Here is a 19,980-nt window from a genome sequence, read left to right as displayed (position 1 = left end):
CCACCACCAGGGCGGCCATGAGCAGGTAGACCGCGGCCTTGGGCAGGGGGATCAGCTCCTTCACCACGGGCTTGTACTGCCGGTACAGGGGGTCCTCCAGGGACGCCGGGTACTGGTACGCATGGGCCCCCCCGGTCAGGTTCAGGGTGGGGGCGTTGTAGGCGTTCATGGTGATGGGGGGTCCCGGGATTCCTGGTGGACGATTGGTGCTTTCACCAAGAAATTTGTGGAGATTTGTGTTTTTTTTTTTCCAGTTAAGCCTGGGCTTTGGCAATGGAGTTCAAGTTGGGGGAGTTATTGGCATCATAGGCTTTCATGATGATGGGATTTGTAGTTTTTTGGCTTCTTCCTGCTCACTCAGAGCTGGACAGACACACGAGACATCAAGTCCAGTTGGGAGGATTCTCCAAAACCTGCAGAGGAGACGAGAGAAACACGGGGAAGGGCAGAAAAACCATCTGAGAAAAAGCTTTTTTAAACTCCTGTTGTCCTTGGGTCAAATTTAACCCCTTTAATAAATATCTATATCTGAAATATGAGTTTCTTTTTAACCAAATTACCATAAAAAATGGATCTGATTCCTTCCAACGCTCTTTGCAAAATACAACTGATCACTTTCATTCCTCTATTAGTCAAAATAATTCATAATTTCTGCTTTTTTAACCTCTTTAAAAACACTACTGTAAGCATGTTACATGGGCTGGATACAAAACTAGTACCCTAGCCACATGTCTCAGCTTAAAACAGAAAAAATCCAGAAGAAAAACACTCAGAAAATGGATTTTATATGAATTTATTTCTACAGATATGTCTGTGCGTTTTCCATATTTTTTCTTTCAGAAAAAAAGCCCAAAAAGTGCAAAATACAAAACACATCCACATCACTCACACACATACCTGAAATAACTCCAATATTAGGTATAACTCTATATGAATGAGGGTTATTGAGCATGAATTTTAAAAAGGAGTAAAACTAGTAAGGTGGTGCTGGTGGAAACTAAAAAAAAAAAAAAAGTCTGAAAAAGGGACAAAAATGTCCAATTTTTGTCCCTTTTTGACCCCGGAGACAACCCGGGGGTTAATATCCGACTTTATTTTATATAAATCTTCAAACAAAAAGGAAAACAACGGACGGACGAGATGAAAAGAAACGAAAGTATTTTACCTTCCTCCTGGGTGAAGGTCCACGTCCGTCCCAGTGATCCAGGAGTCTTTGTCCTTGGTTTCCTGAACCTCACGAGTCTATCTGATGATGTCTCCTTCTCTCCTTTTATATCTCTCTTTCTCTCTGTCTTCTCTCCTTTTATATGTCTCTTTCTCTCTGTCTTCTCTCTTTTATATCTCTCTTTCTCTCTGTCTTCTCTTCTTTTATATCTCTCTTTCTCTCTGTCTTCTCTCTTTTATATCTCTCTTTCTCTCTGTCTTCTCTCCTTTTATATCTCTCTTTCTCTCTGTCTTCTCTCCTTCTATCTCACTCTTTCTCTCTCTCTTTCTCTGTCTCCTTCTCTCCTTTTTGCTCCCTTTCTATATCACTCTTTCTCTCTCTCTCTCTCTCTCTCTCTTTCTGTCTCGTCTTCTCTCTCTCCTTCTCTCCTTTTATATCTCTCTTTCTCTGGCTCCTTCTCTCCTTTCTCTCTGTCTCCTCTCCTTTTATCTCACTCTTTCTCTCTCACTCTTTCTCTGTCTCCTTCTCTCCTTTTTGCTCCCTTTCTATATCACTCTTTCTCTCTCTCTTTCTGTCTCTCTCTGTCTCCTTCTCTCCTTTCTCTCTGTCTCCTCTCCTTTTTGCCCCCTTTCTATCTCACTCTTTCTCTGTCTCCTTCTCTCCTTTTTGCTCCCTTTCTATCTCACTCTTTCTATCTCACTCTTTCTCTCTCTTTCTGTCTCTCTCTGTTTCCTTTTCTCCTTTTATATCTCTCTTTCTCTCTGTCTCCTCCTTTTTGATCCCTTTCTCTCTCACTATTTCTGTCTCTCTCTCTGTCTTCTCTCCTTTTTGCTCCCTTTCTCTCTCTCTTTCTGTCTCCTTCTCTCCTTTCTCTCTGACTCCTTCGCTGTGTCTCTCTTTCTGTCTCTCTCTCTGTCTTCTCTCCTTTTTGCTCCCTTTGTCTCGCTCCCTTTCTCGCTCACTCTTTCTCTGTCTCTCTCTCTGTCTCCTCTCCTTTTTGCCCCATTTCTATCTCACTCTTTCTCTCCTTTTATCTCCCTTTCTCTCTCACTCTCTCTCTCTCCTCTGTGTCTGTGTCTCTGTCCTTGGTGCTGAAATGAAGCGTACCCTGTGCCAGAAGGTAAGCTACAAACTTCCAGCTCCGCCCACTTGGACCTCCTCTCTCTCTCACTCACTCACCCCACACACACACACCACCCACACACACACCCCACACACACACACACACACACCACACACCACACACACACCACACACAACACACACAAGGATTACACGTCTAATGCGGCTGTCTTAACTCTCTTAATTCCCTCAATTTACCGAGAAGTCTCCTCGTAGGAAATCAATCAAGGTATTTTCCAATGCGTAGACGGCTGATCCGGGTGTTTACCGTTTCCTTGACGACAGGAACACGCTATACGTTAACGTGCAATCCAGGAACACACACACACACACACACACACACACACACACACACCACACAAAACACACAACACACACACACACACACACACACTATCCTATGGCCTCACTGGGAGGGCTTGTTGTTGTTTTCCCGTCAAAATTGAAAATCACTTTGACACTTTTCTTCAATGTTTGTCACTTTTTTTTACATCTAACACTACGTAACACTAACTTATGAACTTTAGTTTTACAGTTATTTTGGGAATTTATGGTCAATAAACCTCATTTATAGGAAATTATACCTAATGTTGGAGTTAGAAAAGCAGAAATGAGGAATTATTGAGACTAAAATTAAAGGAATGGATGTTGATGATAATCACAGACTGGAATATGTCAACTTTTACTCAACACTATTTCAACAACACTTCACTTTGTTTTACAATGATATAAAATAGAATAAGACCCAAAATTAATGAAAGTAGAGATTTGTACTTGGCAAAGAGCGTTGGAATCAATCATGTTATTTTGGGGGATTAAAAAGAACATTGATATAGGACAACATGAGGACAACATGGGACAACATGAGGACAACATGAGGGCAATATGGGGACAACATGGGGACAACATGAGGACAACAAGAAGACAACATGAAAACAACATGAGGACAACATGAAGACAACATGAGGACAACATGAAGACAACATGAAAACAACATGAGGACAACATGAAGACAACATGAGGACAACATGAAGACAACATGAGGACAACATGAAGACAACATGAGGACAACATGAAAACAACATGAGGACAACATGAAGACAACATGAGGACAACATGAGACAACATAAACAACATGAGACACATGAAGACAACATGAGACAACATGAAGACAACATGAGGACAACATGAAGACAACATGAGGACAACAATGAGGACAACATGAATGACAACATGGGGACAACATGAGGACAACAAGAGACAACATGAAAACAACATGAGGACAACATGAGGACAACATGAGGGCAACATGAAGACAACATGAAGACAACATGAGGACAACATGAGGACAACAAGAAGACAACATGAAGACAACATGAGGACAACATGAGGACAACATGAAGACAACAGGAGGACAAGATGAGGACAACATGAAGACAACATGAGGACAACATGAGGGCAACATGAGGACAACATGAGGGCAACATGAGGACAACAGGAGGACAACATGAAGACAACATGAAGACAACATGAGGGTTAAAATAAACGGGGCCATAATTTACTAAATGAACATCATAATGTGTTAAAAAAGACTTGAAACTAGCGATTGAGACCATCAACTCATTATGAGAATGTTTCCTGAGGTAATAAATCCAGTGAGAAGTCGGCTCATTTCCTCATAGACTTCTGTAGAAACATCGCCCCCTGCTGGACGGTACAGGGAACGCAGCTTCAAGGAGCTTCAGCTTCACATCTCAGACCCTGAAGATTCGTCCCAATAATTTTACAGACTATGGGTTCTACAGTGGCTTGAGAAAGTTTACACCCCCATGCTAAAGTTAAAAAGAGGAATAAAAAAACATCTTTTGGAAATTAATCTTAATGCCAAAAAATTCAACAAAAGAAGTTTACAGAGAACGCGGGATCAAAACAGAACAAAGGTAGATTTATGTCCAAATCATCAGCATCCTTTAATCCCCCCAAACGTTAAAAATAAACAAATAAAAAATATTATGTCAAAAGGAAAAAAAAAACTTTGGGAAAAACGCTAAATAGTTGGAAAAAACATAGATTCAAAAGTGTTAAAAACACTGGAGAGAGCAACAAAAATAGCTGAAATCTCGCCTTTCATTGAGGACAAAAGCGTCATTGGTCCTACAACAAAACTAAAACACCAACGATGAAAAGGGTGTTCCCTAAATTTTTGGGAGAAAACCCTGGCACGGGGGGGGACGGGGGATTTTTCCCGCTCTTTAAATTTCCCCCTCTCAGGGTGGCCCGGGGCCCGACGGGAAAAAAAGAGGAATTCCTCTCTCCGCTCCTTTGGGTCCCATGATGGGTTTAAAAAAAAAAGAGAAAAAAAAACGGCAGATTTTCGCGCCCCGGGGGAGACAGTTTTTGGTTCGTAGAGGGTTTGGGGAGGGGAGAGGGGGAGAGGGTGGGAGAGAGAAGGTTCTAAGGAGAGATGGGGGGAGGTTTGGGGAGGGGGGTTTTTAAAAAAGAGAGAAGGGGGGCTAAGAGAGAGAAAGGAAGAGAGATGGTTTCTAAGAGAGAGATGGAGAGAGAGATGGAGAGAGGGGATGGTTTCTAAGATAGAGGGGAAAAGATGGGGAGAAAGAGGTTTTTTTTAAAAAAGAGGTTTTTTAAGAAGAGATGGAGAGAGATGGATTCCCCCAAAAAGAGAGATGGGAGGATGGAGAGAGAGTGGTTTTTTAAGAAGAATGGAGAGAGGAAATTTTCTAAAGAGAGATTGGGGGGAAAAGAGGATTTTTCTAAAAGAGAATGGGGGGAGATTTAGAGAGAGAAGGTTTTTAAAAAAGAAGGAAAGATGGAGAGAGAATTTTGGGGTAGAGAGAAGGTTTTTTTTTAAAGGAGGGCAGAGAGTTGGTTTTGAGAGAGTTGGGGGGAAAAGGGGATGGGTTTTTAAAAAAGGGGGAGAGAGAAGGGAGAGAGAAGGAAAAGAGATTGGGTTTCCCAAAGGGGAAGGTTTGGGGAGAGAGAAAGGTTTTTTAAGAGAGATGGAAGAGAGAAAGGGTTTTTAAAAGAGAGGGGATTTAGAAGAGAAAAAGGGGGAGAGGAAGTTTTTCTAAAAGAGATGGGGGGATAAGAGTCGGGGGTTTTTTAAGGGGAGATGGGAAAAGTAAAATTTTTTAAAAGGAAAATGGGAGAGGGGAATTTTGGGAGGGGAAAAGATGGTTTTTTTAAGAGAGGTGGAGAAGGAGAAAAGAGAGGAGGAGGAAAAAGGGGAAAGATGGAAGGAAAAGTTTTTTAAGAGAGATGGAGGAGGAAGTTTCTAAGAGAGAGTGGGGGAAGAAAAAGGTTTCTAAGAGAGGGGAAAGAAAGGTTTTAAAAGAGGAAGGGGTTTCTAAAGAGAAGAGGGAGCGAAAATGGAGAGAAAAAATTTTCTAAGAGAAAATGAGAGAGAGATTTTTTTCTAAAAAAAGGGGTTTCAAAGAGAGTCAAAAAACATTTGGAAAAACTTAAATAAGTTTAGTTTTTTAAAAGCTCTACACTCTTTACCTTTGGAAAACCACAAAAAACCACAAAAACGCAAGACGGAGCAGGAACTGCAAAGAAAATCATTTTAAATTAAAAATTTAACCCCCTTTAATCAAAACACCCATGAAAAAACAACCATTAGTTTTTGATGTTTCACCCTTTCTTTTTCTTTCTTTCCCCCCCCTCTTTCTCTTTGTTTTCCCCCCCTCCCTTCCCCCCCTTTCTCTTCCCTTTTTTTCCCTTTCCCCCCCCTTCCCTTCTTTCCCCCCCCCGGGTTTCCCCTCCCCCCCCCCCCCCCCCCTTCTCTTTTTTCCCTCTCCCCTCCCCTCTCTCTCTTTTTTCCCCTCCCCCCCCCCTCCCCTCCTCTCTTCCCCCCTCTCCCCCCCTCCCCCCCCCCTCTCTTCTCTTTTCCCTCCCCCCCCGTCTCCTTCCCTCCCCCCCTCCCCCCCCCCGTTTTCCTTCACTTTTCTAAATAAAGGGAACCCTAAAAATTTTTCCCAAAAAAAAAAAAGAAAACCTACTTTTTCCCGAAATAAAAAACTAATTCAAGGTGTTTTTCCCCAATATGTCCAAAATGGCCCAAAATTAAAAATATAAAATTAATTAACACAAACAAAGCCTTTTTCCTATTCCATGACAACTTTACAATGGTTTTTGTTTATGATACAACTTGAAATAAATCCTTAAATAAAGAGTACAAAAATATCTTTTTTTGGGGTGAAAAACGCTTTTTGAATTAAACATTTCCCCAAAAAGTATAAAGTTCAACCTTTTTCTCTCTGTCCAACCAAACCTCGGATACATGTTCTAAAAAGTGATGAAACAGAGACCGCCTATGCAAGAGGTTGTGGAAAAACCCTGACTGTTTTTCTGAAGAGGTCTGGGGTTTTCCGGGCTACTTGTCCACGGTGAAGGCCTGCAGTCCTGTGATGGCTCGGCCCAGGATCAGGGCGTGGATGTCATGGGTACCTGCAGGACCAGATTCAACAGGTTTACATTAGATTACATTACATTACATTAGATTAGATTCAACTTTATTATCATTACACAGGTACAAGGTGACAAAATGCAGTTTGGGTCTAACCAGAATTTATAGGAAATTATCCCTAATGTTTGAGTTAGAAAAGCAGAAATTAGGAATTATTGAGACTAAAATTAAAGGAATGGATGTTGATGATAATCACAGACCGGAATATGTCAACTTTTACTCAATACTATTTCAACAACACTTCCATTTGTTTTTCAAATGCTATAAAATTGAATAAGACCCAAAATTAATGAAAGTAGAGATTTGTACTTGGCAAAGAGCGTTGGAATCAATCATGTTATTTTGGGGAATTAAAAAGAACATTGATATAGGAAAAGGGGTCAATTTGAATGAGACGGGGGAATGAGAGAGGGAAACACAAGAGCAGGGGGAATGAGAAATGAGAGGGGGAAACGCAAGAGCAGGAAGAATGAGAGGGGGAAACACGAGCAGGGGGAATGAGAAATGAGAGGGGAAAACGCAAGAGCAGGGGGAATGAGAGGGGGAAACGCAAGAGCAGGAAGAATGAGAGGGGTAACGCCAGAGCAGGGGGAATGAGAGGGGGTAACGCCAGAGCAGGGGAATGAGAGGGTAGAACACAAGAGCAGGAGAATGAGAGGGGGTAACGCCAGAGCAGGGGGAATGAGAGGGGGAAACGCAAGAGCAGGGGAATGAGAGGGGGTAACGCCAGAGCAGGGGGAATGAGAGGGGGTAACGCCAGAGCAGGGGAATGAGAGGGGTAATGCCAGAGCAGGGGGAATGAGAGGGGGAAACATAGCAGAAGACGTTTTTTAAACCCAACGTAGCGATGTAACTACAACCTTAGTTTTACCCCTCCTCCTCCCCCCCCTCCCCCCCCCCCCTCCCCCTCCTCCCCCCCCCCTCCTCCTCACCCTCGTATGTGTTGACGGCCTCCAGGTTCAGGACGTGGCGGATGATGTGGTACTCGTCTGCGATGCCGTTCCCTCCAGCATGTCTCTGGCCTGCCTGGCCACGTCGAGGCTTTACCGCAGCTGTTCCTCTTCAGCATGGAGATCATGTCCGGGGCCGCTCTGGGGACAAACACCACATTTCATGATCAACTGTCCAAAAAAAAAAAGCGTAGACGTAGGGCGTTATCATCAGAAAAGTTGAACTTCAAAAAGACACTTTGAGCCGCAAAAAAGACGGACTGGGGCGCCCTCTAACTCACGCACTGCGGCCCTTTGCTGAGTGTCATCCCCCATCTTTCTCCTCCCTTTCCTGTCTATCCACTGTCACAAAGAAAAGGAAAAGCCCCAAAAAAACCACTCCAGACTTTCTTGAAAACACGGTTTCCACGGACATTAGGATTAACCGTCTTCTGGTGATGCTGAGTCCATGTGTAGAGACCCTGGTGATGCTGAGTCCATGTGTAGAGACCCTGGTGATGCCGAGTCCATGTGTGGAGACCCTGGTGATGCTGAGTCCATGTGTAGAGACCCTGGTGATGCTGAGTCCATGTGTAGAGACCCTGGTGATGCCGAGTCCATGTGTAGAGACCCTGGTGATGTTTAGTCCATGTGTAGAGACCCTGGTGATGCTGAGTCCATGTGTAGAGACCCTGGTGATGTTTAGTCTATGTGTAGAGACCCTGGTTCATGTAAAGAGACCCTGGTGATGCGGAGTCCATGTTCCTGGTGATGCTGAGTCCATGTGTAGAGACCCTGGTGATGTTGAGTCCATGTGTAGAGACTCTGGTGATGCCGAGTCCATGTGTAAAGACCCTGGTGATGCTGAGTCCACGTGTAGAGACCCTGGTGATGCTGAGTCCATGTGTAGAGACCCTGGTGATGTTGAATCCATGTGTAGAGAGACCCTGGTGATGCTGAGTCCATGTGTAGAGACCCTGGTGATGCTGAGTCCACGTGTAGAGACCCTGGTGATGCTGAGTCCATGTGTAGAGACCCTGGTGATGCTGAGTCCATGTGTGAGACCCTGGTGATGCTGAGTCCATGTGTAGAGACCCTGGTGATGCTGAGTCCATGTGTAGAGACCCTGGTGATGTTGAGTCCATGTGTAGAGACCCTGGTGATGCTGAGTCCATGTGTAGAGACCCTGGTGATGTTGAGTCCATGTGTAGAGACTCTGGTTCATGTGTAGAGACCCTGGTTCATGTGTAGAGCCCCTGGTGATGCTGAGTTCATGTGTAGAGACCCCGGTTCATGTGTAGAGACCCCGGTTCATGTGTAGAGACCCTGGTGAAGCTGAGTCCATGGTCCTGGTGATGCTTGGAGCAAAGTCTCCTGTTGTGTTGAGCCTTCTTGGTGATTTAAAATGTTGATTTTGATGCTATCATAGTAGCGCTCCTAGCTCTCCCATTCAAAAGGCCATTTGACCCAAAAACAAGAATACGGTCGATCTTAAAAGTGGCGTTTCCGTCCTAAAATAAGCTTTTAAAGAAACTTTGACTCAGGTACATTCACAATAAGACCCTAGGTTGCTAACCCTAATTAGTGCTAACTAGAACTAACCCTGTTTATGTTGCATTAGTGCCATAGTCACTGTTTTGTTTTTTTGAAGAAAAATTTTCTGAAATGCAAGCAACCTCAATTCTAAGCATTACCATTAAAACAATAGATTATAAAACGACCATAAACATTGCCTTTAAGTTGTGCAACTTACTTTCAGAACACACTAGCACCATTTCATTTCTATATTTGATTACAGTGCACACAGCGCTGTTACACTCTACATTATAACTGGGGAGTGTTTTTTACTTTTTGGCATCGATCAGCCTCCCCACTGCAACAGGCCTCATCCGAGGTGATATCCGTGACATGTCCCCATCTTGTTCTGCTACAGCTGATTCTGCCAGCCATCGAACTGTTTTGTCTGGTCCCGGAGAACCAAAACATGGTGTTATTCTCGTTTTGTATTCGTAGTCTGCAGCGCGTTGCGTATTTGGTGTGTTGTGGCAGTCCTGTGTCATTGTTGTGTTGTTCGTACTGCACGCGTGTGTGTTGTTTCGGTTGTGTAATGTGTGTTTGTGTATTTATTGGTTGTGGTTCGTGCATTTGTTCGTTGTGTTTGGTTGTGTTGTGGTTTGTGTATTGTTGTTGTGGTCTGTGATTTGGTGTCGTCTGTGTATTTGGTTGCTCTGTGTTTGTGTATTTGTTGTGTTGTGTGTTGTGTATTTGGTTGTGTTGTTGTATCTGGTGTGTTGTGCTCGTGTATTTGGTTGTTGTGTGTTGTGTATTTGGTTGTTGTGTGTTTGTGTTTTAGTTGTATTGTGCGTCTGTGCATTGTGTTGCTTCGTGTGTTGTGTATTGTTTGTGTGTTGTGCGTCTGTGTATTTGGTTTTGTTGTGTGTTGTGTATTTGGTTTGTTTGTGTGTGTCTGTGTATTTGGGTGTATGTTTGTGGTGTCTGTGTATTTGTGTTGTTGTATTGTGTGTTCTGTGTATTTGGTTATGTTGTTGGTCTGTGTATTTGGTTATCTGTTGTGTGTTGTGTATTTAGTTATGTTGTGCGTCTGTGTATTTGGTTATGTTGTGCGTCTGTGTATTTGGTTTGTTGTGTGTCTGTGTATTGTTGTTGTGCGTTTGTTTGGTGTTGGCGTCTGTGTATTTGGTTATGTTGTGTGTCTGTGTATTTGGTTATGTTGTGCGTCTGTGTATTTGGTTATGTTGTGCGTCTGTGTATTTGGTTGTGTGTGCGCTGTGATTTTGGTTGTGTGTTGTGTATTTGGTTGTGTTGTGGTGTTGTTGTGTATTTGTGTTGTGTTTGTGCGTCTGTGTATTTGGTGTGTGTTGTGTGTTTGTGTATTGGTTGGTTGTGTTTGTGTGTGGTTTGTGTGGATTTAGTTATGTTGTGCGTCTTTGTATTGGTTTGTTGTGCGTCTGTGTATTTGGTTATGTTGTGTGTCTCTGTATTTTGTTGTTTTGTGCGTCTGTGTATTTGGTTGTGTTGTGTGTCTGTGTATTTTGTTGTTTTGTGCGTCTGTGTATTTGGTTATGTTGTGTGTCTGTGTATTTGGTTGTGTTGTGTGTCTGTGTATTTGGTTGTGTTGTGTGTATCTGCAGCGCATTTGTGTATCTTTTGTTGGTTTCATTTGCTGGTGTTTTCATGTTTTTAACGGCAGAAAGTGCACTTCAGGAATCCCTCTGCCTGCCACGTTGCAGTGTTTTTCAAAATAAAATACCTATAATAATAATAATAATAACAAGACATTTTAAAGCTGTAACGGCCATAAATACCTGAAGGTTACCATACCGTCAGAATCTTAAACCACATCTAATGCAAAGGGGACAATGGGGAAATCATACATACACAAAGATATCTGTCCAAGCCAGCTAGACGTGTGTGTATTTTGTTTCTGGTCCGGAAAACCAAAACATTGTGTTATTCTCGTTTGTATTGGGTGTATCTGCAGCGCGTTTGTGTATTTGGTTGTGTTGTGTGTATCTGCAGCGCGTTTGTGTATTTGGTTGTGTTGTGTGTTTGTGTATTTAGTTGTGTTGTGTGTTTGTGTATTTAGTTGTGTTGTGTGTTTGTGTATTTGGTTGTGTTGTGTGTTTGTGTATTTGGTTGTATTGTGTGTATCTGCAGCGCGTTTGTGTATTTGGTTGTGTTGTGTGTTGTGTATTTGGTTGTGTTGTGTGTTTGTGTATTTAGTTGTGTTGTGCGTCTGTGTATTTGGTTGTGTTGTGTGTTTGTGTATTTGGTTGTGTTGTGTGTTTGTGTATTTGGTTGTGTTGTGTGTTTGTGTATTTGGTTGTGTTGTGCGTCTGTGTATTTGGTTGTGTTGTGCGTCTGTGTATTTTGTTATGTTGTGTGTCTGTGTATTTTGTTGTTTTGTGCGTCTGTGTATTTGGTTGTGTTGTGTGTCTGTGTATTTAGTTGTGTTGACCGTCTGTATATTTGGTTATGTTGTGCGTCTGTGTATTTGGTTATGTTGTGTGTCTGTGTATTTTGTTATGTTGTGTGTCTGTGTATTTTGTTGTTTTGTGCGTCTGTGTATTTGGTTGTGTTGTGTGTCTGTGTATTTAGTTGTGTTGACCGTCTGTATATTTGGTTGTGTTGTGTGTCTGTGTATTTTGTTGTTTTGTGTGTCTGTGTATTTTGTTGTTTTGTGCGTCTGTGTATTTGGTTGTGTTGTGTGTCTGTGTATTTAGTTGTGTTGACCGTCTGTATATTTGGTTATGTTGTGCGTCTGTGTATTTGGTTGTGTTGTGCGTCTGTGTATTTGGTTGTGTTGTGCGTCTGTGTATTTGGTTGTGTTGTGCGTCTGTGTATTTGGTTGTGTTGTGCGTCTGTGTATTTGGTTATGTTGTGCGTCTGTGTATTTGGTTGTGTTGTGCGTCTGTGTATTTGGTTGTGTTGTGCGTCTGTGTATTTGGTTGTGTTGTGTGTCTGTGTATTTAGTTGTGTTGACCGTCTGTATATTTGGTTGTGTTGTGTTCTGTGTATTTTGGTTTTTGTGTGTCTGTGTATTTTGTTGTTTTGTGGTCGTGTATTTTGGGTTTTGTTGTGTGTCTGTGTATTTAGTTGTGTTGACCGTCTGTATATTTGGTTATGTTGTGCGTCTGTGTTTGGTTGGTGTGTGCGTCTGTGTATTTGGTTGTGTTGTGCGTCTGTGTATTTGGTTGTGTTGTGCGTCTGTGTATTTGGTTGTGTTGTGCGTCTGTGTATTGGTTATTTGTGCCCTTATTTGGTTTTTGTGCGTCTGGTTTTTTGGTTGGTTGTCGTCGTGTATTTTTTTTGTTTGGGGGCCCTGTGTTTTGGTTGTGTTGTGTGTCTGTGGTTTTGGTTGTGTTGTGTTCGGATTTTTTTTGGTTGTGGTTCTGCGCGATTTTGTGTATCTTTTTTTGGGTTTCATTTGCCGGTGTTTTCAGTTTTTAAGGCAAAAAGGCCCCATTCGGGAACCCCCTCTCCTGCCACGTTGCGTGTTTTTCAAAATAAAATCTTAATAAAATAAAAATAACGACATTTTAAAGCTGTAACGGGCCCTAAAATACCTGAAGGTTACCTCCGTCGAACTTAAAACCCCATCAATGCAAAGGGGGCAATGGGAAATCATCCTACCAGATTCTTCCAAAAACCACTAACGTGTGTGTTTTTTTTTTTTGGGGAAAAAACACACATGTCGAGTGGTACTGGCAGCGCTTTTAGGTGGGGGCCCCCAAACCCCCGGGGATGGGGTGGGTTTTTTTATTTAGGGGTGGCCTAAAGGGGGGGTTTGGGACCGTTTGGGGGGGTTTTAAAATTGTATTTTTACCCTATGTTTAAAAGAATATGGTTTTGGGGAAATTTCCCTTATGTTTTGGTGTTTGGGGTTTTTGATGGGGTTTTAAAGGGGCCCTGTTTCCCTACTTAATTTTTTTTTTTTTAATTTTTTATTAAATTTTTATTCCCTATTTTTTCATTTTAATTTTTTAAAAATTTTTTTTGCTTTTATTTTTTTTGGGTTTCTATTCCCTCTTTTTTTTTTTATTTTTTTTTTTTTGGGGGGTTTTTCCTATTTTTTTATTTTTTTTTTAAATTATTTTTTTAATGGGTTTATTTTTCCCTATTTTTCCCTTTTTTTTTTTATTATTTTTTTTAATGGCTTCTATTCCCATTGTTTTTTTTTTTATTTTTTTTTTAAAGGGGGTTTTCTATTTTTTTACTTACATTTTTATTTTTTTTTTATTTTTTTTAATAAAGGGCTTTCATTTCCCCCACTTAGTTTTATTTTTATAATTTATTTTTTAATAAACTTAATTATTTTTATAATAAAAGACTTTCTATTCCATCTTCATTTTTTTTTTTTTATAATTACTTTATATAAAGGCTTTCTTTTCCACCCCTTACATTTTTTTTTTTTAAATTTTTTTTTTATAATAAAAGACTTAAAATTTTAAAATTTTTATAATAAAACTTCTATTCACTACTTTTATTTTTTTTTTTTAATTTTTTATAAAGTTTCTATTCCCCTACTTATTTTTTTTTATTTTTATAATTATTTTTATATAAAGCTTTCTTTCCCCTTAGTTTTTTTTTTAATTATTTTTTTAAAAAGGCTTTCCATTCCCCTTACTTTTATATTTTTTAAAATTTTTTTAAAATAAAACCTTAATTATTTTTATAAAAAAGCTTTCTATTCCCCTCTTACTTTTTTTTTATAATTTTTATAAAAAGCTTTCTATCACTACTTACTTTTATATTTTTATAATTTTTTTTATAATAAGCTTTTTATTTTCCCCCTTACTTTATATTTTAAATTATTTTTATAATAAGCTTAAATTTTTTATTAAGCTTTCTATTCCACTACTTACATTTTTTATTTTTATAATTATTTTTATAATAAAGACTTAATTATTTTTATAATAAAGACTTTCTATTCCACTACTTACGTTTTATAATTTTTATAATTATTTTTATAATAAGACTTAATTATTTTTATAATAAAGACTTATTATTTTTATAATAAAGACTTAATTATTTTTATAATAAAGAACTTTCTATTCCACTACTTACATTTATATTTTTATAATTATTTTTATAATAAAGACTTTCTATTCCACTACTTTACGTTTTATTTTTATAATTATTTTATAATAAAGACTTTCTATTTCCACCTACTTACGTTTTATATTTTTAATTATTTTTATAATAAGACTTAATTATTTTATAATAAAGACTTTCTATTCCCCTACTTACATTTTATATTTTGTATAATTATTTTATAATACGACTATTATTTTTTATAATAAAGACTTTTTCTATCCAGCTGCGTACGTTTTATTTTTTATAATTATTTTTATACTAAAGACTTTTCTATTTCCACTACTTACTTTTCTATTTTTAATGAATTTCTTTTTATATAAAGACTCTTCTATCCACTACTTACGTTTTATATTTTATAAATTATATATCATAAAGAATTTCCTATTCCACTACGTACATTTTAATATTGTATAATTATTTTTATAATAAAGACTTTCTTATTCCACTCTTACCTTTTATATTTTTATACGTATTTTATAATAAAGACTTAATAGTTTTATAAAGGCTTTCTATTCCACTACGCTTACATTTTATATTTTTTCATTATTATTATAATAAAGCTTAATTATTTTTTTAATAAAGACTTAATATTTATTAAATAAAGACTTTCTATTCCAACTGCCTTACGTTTTATATTTTTATAATTCCTTTTGATACTAAATCCTTCTATTCCATTACTTACATTTTATTTTTATAAGTATCTTATAAGAAAGATTAATTATTTTTATAAAAAAGGCTTTCTAGTCCTACTTTACTTTTATATTTTTATAATTATATTATAAACGACTTATTATTTTTATAATATAAGCTTAATTTATTATTATATAAAGACGTCTATTCCACTACTTACATTTTATATTTTTATAATTATTTTTCTAATAAAGACTTTCTATTCCACTACTTACATTTTTATTTTTATATTATTTTTTATAATAAATTCCTTCTTATCCACTACTTCCGTTTTATCTTTTTATAATTATTTTTTACAATCAAGGCTTTCTATTCCACTACTTACTTGGTATATGTTTTTATAATTATTTTTATAATAAAGCTTTCTATCCATCCACACTTACACTTTATATTTTTATAATTATTATTATAATAAAGGCTTTCTATTCCCCTACGTCCATTGTTATATTTTTATAATTATTTTTATACTAAAGACTAATTATTTTTACAATAAAGGCTTCTATTCACTACTTACCTTTTATATTTTTTCTAATTATTTTTTATAATAAAGACTTCTATTCCACTACTACGTTTATATTTTTATATAATTATTTTTATAATAAAGACTTTCTATTCCACACTTTACATTTATATTTTTTATAATATTATTATATAAAGACTTTCTATTCCACTCACTGTACAGTTATATTTTTAAATTTTATTATAATAAAGGCTTTCTATTTCCCCTACTTACATTTTATATTTTTATAATTATTTTTATAATAAAAGGCGTTCTATTCACTCGCGTCCCTTTTTATATTTTTATAATTATTATTAAATAGTCTTCTCATTCCACCTACTTTCCATTTTAATCTTTTTATAATTATTTTATAATAAGCTTCTATTCCACTACTACTTTTATATTTTTTTTAATAATTATTTTTATAATAAGGCTTCTATTCCCCTACTTACATTTTATATTTTTAATATATTAATTTTTTATAATAAAGACTTTAAATTATTTTTATAATAAAGACTTTCTTATTCCACGTCCTTACATTTTATTTTTTATAATTATTTTTATAATAAGAACTTTCTATTCCACTACTTTTAACGTTTTTATTTTGTATAATTAGTATTATAAAAGAGACTGTCTATTCCACTACTTTCGTTTTATATTTTTATAATTGTATTAAATAAAGACTTTTTCTACTTCTACTACTTCCGTTTTTATATTTTTTAATAATTATTTTACAATAAAGCTTTCTATTCCACTACTTACGTTTCTTTTTTATATTTCGTTTTGACACTTATGTTTTGCTTCAATCCCGTTGCCTGTGCGGCTGCTTTCAAATCTGCAACGTCAGAACAAGCACAGCGGCTATATATATCGTATAATGACACAAGGCTTTCTGTTCTATTAGTCATCTCGAAGGTTCCCGGGTTCCCTCCACTCGACCCTCGAGGCCGAGGCGATTCAGCAGCAGTTTCCCTCGGGGACTTCCCGTCCGTCCATGACGATCATTGCCGTGGCCGAGCCCTCAGGAGAACTTTCCCCTCGATCCTTCGGCCGTGGAGCGGCCCCTTCCTGCCCTCTCCAAGAGGAAGCCGCGATCTTGGCGTCGTCCAATTGGCCCATACCACAGCGAACTTCTGCCTCGGGGGAGTTGGTGAATCCTGAGGGGGGAGGCACGGGGCACGACGTGGTTGATTTTTCATCCGTATTTATCATAATCAGTAATCCAATCAGAATCATATCATAAAATACTTTATTGAGCCCCCGAAGGGAAACTCTGTGTTGTAGTTCACAAATTTATAATAGAGTAAAATACCAAGAAATTAAGATATCAGGAATTGAAGTACGGTATTTACATAAAGGATGTTTTACATTCTTTACCATAATTCTACATAATTAAGGTTTGGAATGGTGGAAAGTTAAATAATCATAATATAAAATCATTGTGTATTTTGAAATTGCCACACATGTCAGCCAGTGTTATTGCACAAAACCGATACTACAGATATATTGTCCAGTTTCAACCTCTCTAAGTGTGTGTGTGGGTGTGTGGTGTGTGTGTGTGTGGTGTGTGTGTGCTTGGTGTGTGGTGGTGGGTGTGTGTTGTGTGTGTGTGTGTGTGTGGTGTGTGTGTGTGGTGTGTGGGGTGTGTGTGTTTCCGACACTTAGAGGGATGAGTTAAAAAGTTTGATGGCCACAGGCGGAAATGACTTCCTGTGGCGCTCTGTGGTGCATTCTGTAGAATGAGTTCTATCACTGAAAGTGCCTCCTGTGATTGAGCACAATCCATGAGTCGGGTGCGAGACATTGTCCAAGCTGGCGTGTATTTGGACAGCGTCCTCCTCTCTGACACCCCGCAAGAGTCCCAGATCCCCCCCCACGACGTCATCTGGGCCTTGCAGAATCAGTTTTGTTGAGGTCTGTTGGCGTCCTTTAACTGTGAAGACTCCCCCATGTGTACAAAAAAACCTTTGTCATTACTGCGCTCAATAAGTGTGTCAATAACAGCCGATGCATCCTGGACGGCATATAAAGGTTTATGTAAAGTATCTAACGAATAGCTAGTGTATACATATGTGTGTGTGTGTGTGTGTGGTGGGTGTGTGTTGTATATATATGTGTTGGTGTGTGCACTAAAGATTTTTTAAGGCCGATAGATAAAAATATTCTGTGATTTACAATCCGTTTTCCGATTACGGCTAATATATATATTTTAAAAAAAAAATCCCGACTGCTTTACAAAACAGACCGATTTCCTTAACTTGTTTATTTTGTTAATTAATTTTATAGGGGTCTCACTAAATAATAAATGATATAATTTGTTTGTATGTGGCAGAACATACGGAGAGAATCATCAATATATAAGTTATGATAAATGAATGTATAGAAATACTGACCTACGATTTAAACTTAAGTCCTTTGAGAAAAACACAATAACAAAAAGAAAATGAAAGAGCTGCCAACAGGGACGCTGTAGAGCGCCCTCTGGTGGACTAACTACGCTACGCCCACACTCATAACATGGTTGAAAAAAACAAAAACTAAACATTTATCGGACATTATAAATGCCGATAGCGATAGTTTGGAAAATGCCTAATATCGGCCGATAATACCGGCCTGCCGATAAATCGTTGGGGCTTTATTTCTATGCTTGTGAGGTTTAAAAATGTAGCTCTTATTTTACATAATCCTGTTTTTGTTATATTTGTATCTTTGTTGTTGTTGTTGTTTTTATGGACCGTGAGTCTAATAAAGATAGCATCTATCTATCTAGGTCTTCTTCTATCTTTCTATCTCTCTCTCCATCCCTCCCTCCCGGGTTCCCTCTCTCTCTCCCTTCTCTCGCTCCTCTCTCCATCCCTCCTCTCTCTCGTCTCTCTCTCTAGCGCTCCTCTCTCTCTCTTTCCCTCTCCATCCTTCCCTCCCTCGCTCTCCTTCGTCTCTCTCTCTCCAGCCCTCCCTCTCTCTCGTCTTCTCCTAATCTTCTCGCTCCCTTCGTCTTTCTCGCTCCATCCCTCCCTCGCCTCTTCTCTCTAAGAGGCTCTCTCTCTCTTTCTCTCTCCATCCCTCCCTCTCTCCGCTCTCTCTCGCTCCCTCCTCGCCAGTTCCCTCCCTCGCTCGCTCCCTCCCTCTCCTCTCGCCCTCTCCTCTCCCCTCTCTCTCTCTATCCCGTAATCCCTCCCTCGCTCTCTCTCTCTCCCCTCCTAATCTCTCGCTCCCGCACTCTTTCTTCCTCTCCTCCCTCTCGTTCTCTCTTCCATTTTTGTCTCTCTCCTCCCCGACCTCCTCACGATCCCGACTCCCCCCTCCTCTCTCTCTCTCTCTCCATCCCCCATCCTCTTCCATCCCTGTCCCGTCCCTTCCTCTCTCTTGTCTCTCTCGATCTCTCGCCTCTTCCTCGTTCCCCTCTCTCATCCCTCCCTCTCGTCTCCGCCCACTCTCTCTTCCTCTCGTCGTGGTGTGCAGCCCTCAGCGCAGCTCTCCATCCCCTCCCCTCTCTTCTCTCCCTCCTTCTCGTCCCTCGTGCCGTTCGTCCTCTCTCTAGCTATCCCTCCCTGTCTGTTCCCGTCCCTCCCTGTCCCTCCCTCCCTCGGGTGCTTGTCTCTTCTCATCTCGCTAGCCTCGCTCTCGTGCTCTCGCCTCTTCTCTCTCTATCTCTCTATCTAGCTATCTATCTATCTATCTTCCATCTATCAGCCATCTATCTATCCATCATCTATCCCATCTATATTTGTGTTTTTTTTTTTTAATTTTAAACACACCCCGGCCATTTTCTTTGTGTTTGTGCATCAACGAGCCGACATTTCAATCATTGGAAAAAAATTGCAGGGGGGGGTTGGGGGAATATAAAAAAAGTCTAATCAAAACTCAAACTTTTGCGACCCCCATGCATTCCTCCGCGGACCCCCTATGGGTAAAAGCGGACCCCCTGTGAAGACCCCTGGTATAAAACATATTTCAGTTGCGTCCTCTAATCATAGAGCACAGTAAGTGCTGGGGTAACGTGGCAGTTTTACTTACTTACAAAGTTTATTCCACACGTCTCAATTATATTTAAACACAATTTTCGGGTACATTATCATATACAAGCCCGCGTGAAATTTGTCCCCCGAATAGCTGCTCAAGCTTTCAGATACAGGGCCCTAAGAACAATAAAAATATCAACAAATACATACCAACCAAACTCAAATTTACCATGGACAAAATAAAGACATTTACAAAAAGCAAAACAGATCAAAAACAAACAAAAACAAACACAGATCCCAAATCTCAACAATATGGATGCAGTTTTTTTGAAGATGGATTACAGAAATGCTCAATTTCAAGTTTTCCCTCGAGCTCGTTCCGATCTGCACTCCCTGCAAACTCACACAACTACACACAAACTACACACCACTACGACACAACAGCACTACACACACTACACTCCCACTACACTCAAATACAACACACACTACACGCACACTACCACACA

General features: G+C 39.1%; 1 pseudogene; it reads right to left on the bottom strand.

Annotated features, from left to right (window-relative positions):
* Positions 1 to 6,239: 6,239 nt before the first annotated feature.
* LOC116702256 (glutaryl-CoA dehydrogenase, mitochondrial-like) overlaps positions 6,240 to 19,980 on the bottom strand; it is a 28,861-nt pseudogene continuing 15,120 nt past the window's right edge.

This window comes from Etheostoma spectabile, chromosome 15 (assembly GCF_008692095.1).
Source record: "Etheostoma spectabile isolate EspeVRDwgs_2016 chromosome 15, UIUC_Espe_1.0, whole genome shotgun sequence".
Taxonomy (NCBI): domain Eukaryota; kingdom Metazoa; phylum Chordata; class Actinopteri; order Perciformes; family Percidae; genus Etheostoma; species Etheostoma spectabile.
The sequence above is the reverse complement of the archived record's forward strand: the minus strand, read 5'-3'. Positions and strand labels throughout refer to the sequence as shown.